The sequence below is a fragment of the Homalodisca vitripennis genome, unplaced genomic scaffold (assembly GCF_021130785.1).
Source record: "Homalodisca vitripennis isolate AUS2020 unplaced genomic scaffold, UT_GWSS_2.1 ScUCBcl_1768;HRSCAF=5806, whole genome shotgun sequence".
Taxonomy (NCBI): domain Eukaryota; kingdom Metazoa; phylum Arthropoda; class Insecta; order Hemiptera; family Cicadellidae; genus Homalodisca; species Homalodisca vitripennis.
The window spans coordinates 31,633-35,586 of NW_025777934.1; positions in this window are offsets into that span (position 1 = coordinate 31,633).

Sequence of the window (3,954 nt, forward strand, 5' to 3'; positions counted from 1 at the left end):
TAGATTATGGTTAGTAACAAGAACTGCTACATGTTCATATTTTCTCACATCACAGGAAAAAGGAATACTACAATATTTAGCCGTTAGACACCTTTCAAGTATTATAAACCTGTATATTTCCTGTTAGTCAGCGAACTCCAACAAGAGCGTAACGATTTGTAGATCCACTTGTGACACCTCGGTGTTAACGACACAACATTTTTAACAAATAAATTAGTTTAACCTAATACTGAGCTGAGAATTCTACGAAAATGTCTTATCGTTACTTTAGTGATCATTTTAATCACCTTTATACTGGTAAGACCTCCACAATATGTAACAATGCCGTCGTACACATCAAGTGCCATCCGGATTAATATAGGAAAATATAGGCGTCAAGGCCACTTCTGAAGAAAGGGACAGTGTTCTGCCACAGCCTGTATATGCATTAAGCCCGCAGGTGACGTGACAACACCGGTGTTGTCGCAGCCACGTGTACGGAATGCGCTGAAATCAATTAATTATGTATTAATCAAATATAATTTGTTACTAACCTAATCCAAACTGTATTCTAATTTTTAATAAATCACATATTAGGTCGACTCCGCTGTTTTATTTCGAAAAGTGTATACATACAACCTTCCTCTCCACGAACCCAAGAGAAGACCTTTCGCCTCCCACTGGGCAAATAAAGGCCGGCTACCTCACACAAACGAATCCTTAGATCAATTAATTATGAATACTGAATTATTCTGCATTACCTTATTAATCTGCACTAGGTTTTGAAGGCGACACATTCCTACAGGTGTTTTCGACCTTTACTGTCAAAACAAATTGTAATATTAGACTTTTAACCGAGGATTAATAGTGAATAGCAATATAATATTTCTAATTACTATTTCATTAATTTACTATATTATGTATCTGGGTTAGTTGAGTTTTATTTTATAATAATAATTTTCCGGGGTTTAAGTTATTATTATTTTTCCAGTAGTAAACATTAATTTCATTTCTAAGTAATTGTTAAATGTCTATAATGTTATAAAAATTTCCATTTTTTTTTAATTATTACGTTGTACAATAATATTTTCCACTTTAAATTACCTATTACAAATTAATTATTATTTTATATTTTGCTTTTTATATTTCAACAACTTAAATGCCTGTTATATTGTAAAAAATTTGTTTAAAGGAAGCATTCTAGTTCTGTAGGAAGGTTAGACTATTACTCTGGCTACATGAACAATAATGAATTCGGAATAAACCTTAATTGTTCTATTCTCTACCACCGATTACGCTGTAATATAGTTGGGAGGTACTAGTTCTAAGTGATTTCTTTTACTAAATTACTCGTTAAAATATTTATAAGTTTTACATTAATTTAGTTTGGATTAAATAATAGTACTCTTTTCTCATTATAATAGCACACAATAGTATGAGTAAGAGAGGGAAAATTGTGTTGGATTAATATTATTTATTTTGCTTTCATTATAAAAAAATGCAAGGTTAATTACAATAACAGATAACTTCACGATTAAATTTTTACTATAAATTAAATAATATACGAATAAAAATATATGTGTATAAAAACAAACAAAAATGTCATAGGTCATAGGATAAAAATGGTCCAATTAATGTAACAATGAGGTTTAAGAATAATACATAAGTCAATTTGAAAACATTATTTTAAAAATACCTAAGTAATATTTTTAAGCCAATAAGCAACAATTCTGTTGGAAAATAAAAAATGATTAGATGAGGAAAACCATATGTAGCGTATACCATAAGTACAGTAGTATAGTATGACAAATGGCTCTATGTTTTCCATTAATTCAGTAATACGATTAATTTAATTTAATTTTAAAATAACTTAATTTTACGATTTTACGATATACGTTCATTTATGACTTAAGAGCGGGAGTAATATGTCATATTGAAACAAAGAATAAAAACAATTTATTAATATAAATGTAATTGGTGCCTGTAGGTTCACTAATCCTTCCTATCATAGTGTATGTCATTGAGCCGTAACAATGCTTTTTTATGAGACTTGGCTATACACATAATACATTTAAAATTCCAGTAAGAGTCAACCACTAAGTTAAATCAGTTATTAACACCAACATTAATTTTTTATGCTGGATTTTAAATTTATTGTTGCTGTTATATAAAAACCTTTATATTGAATTCAATGCAAACAATTTACAACCGCTGGATAGCTATGAAATGTTACCATATTGTTATTGGAGAACTACGTAATATCCAAGAATCTTGTAAAGGGTTCGTGGAAGAAGGTTGGTACGATTTATGCGATTTATGGGTTATAAGCCACGAAGATACACATCATTTGGTCGGTAAATATTCACTCTTCTCTTCTAATGAAAATTGATACCCTTCATGTTCTACCTCTATAACTATTTTGCGTTCCCAGAACTTTATTCGTCTTTCTGCTCTAGTAATTAATAAATTCACTTGGTAAAGGGGTTTTCTCAATTTTAAGGAATGTTGAAAATATTTGTGGGGATTTTCACTTACCTTCATATTTGTTTATTTAAATAATTTAAGTCGATGAGATTAAAAAATAAGTATATAACATGCAATAAAATTATAAACAAACAAAAATTGAAGACCTCACGATACGTAACATATACAATTTCTTTGTTTCCTAAAAGACAACTGTTCATAAGCTTTGCGGAAACAGTTAACACGAAACAACGACTCAGTTAGAAGGTAGTCTATCCCAATAAAAGTAAAATAGATTCTAAATTACACGTTTCTTCTAAAAACTAGGACTCTTCTGGATTTTCTTTAATTTAAATATTAAAATTCAATATTTATCATAATATCTACACTAACATCCTAAAGAACTAAACAATGAGTCGTTTTAAAAACATTACATTTTGGAAAAATTTCAATTTTTAAAACATGTATAATGTTATAGATTATACTGAAATTAGAAAATTAATAAATTTATTTTAATACTAATCGTAACAGAAAACTGTATTGGGGCGATACAATGTGTTTTGTTACATGTAGTACTCAAAAAGCAACATACATGAAGCCTACAGAATTTCCTCAGTAAACAGATAATACAGTTGAACACATTATATAAATGACCATAAACTCCATTCTGTAAAACTAATCGTATACTGTTCTTGTAGTCTGTAATAGTGTTATATACAAAAAAAATCTATAAATTGTTAGTAGGTGCTGACCGAGATGGGTTGCGTTTGTAATTTTCCTCAATCGACGCCTAGGTATGCTCTACTCTCGATGTATTGAATGTATGCTATTTACTTATTTTATAAACAAACACTGCAATGATGGTCAAATTTTATTTGCGTTTCGTAATACATGCGATGTTAGTCCGAATGTGTAGTGAAGTAGTGTAATCTTTGGAATACAAGCCAGTGAAAACGTATGGTGCGTGCATGTGTGCATGTGTGTGTGTGTGTGTGTGTGTGTGTGTGTGTGTGTGTGTGTGTGTGTGTGTGTGCGAGTCGTGTGCGTGTGTCCACGTGTGTATGTTTGTGTTTCTAATTTCAGAAGAACTCCGTGTGTTTCTAAAAACGTGTTTTTAATTTCAAATTTTTAATTTTTATATTAATTAAATGTGTTAAGGTGTTCAAAGTTCTGGTCTTGTATCTTTTCTAGTAGGTATTATCTTTTTTGTATAATTTTGTAGTGAAAATACTGTTAATAGTGTTCATGTATTCTCTAATTTTATTTTAGGACTTTAGAGTGTAATTAGTTTGGTGCAGAGTAATGAAGAAATTTCCCCACACACAGGCTGATGCCTTGTAGATTACCTACTTAAACATACTTTTTATTTATTTTTGTTACTCTGTATGTAAATTATGGGTAAATACAATAAAGCAGTATTGATAATATTTGTATTTTTTTAGAGTTTCTAGTTACAAAAAATAGTTGTATAAATAACAATATATACCTGTGTATGTCTGTATAAATGCATTT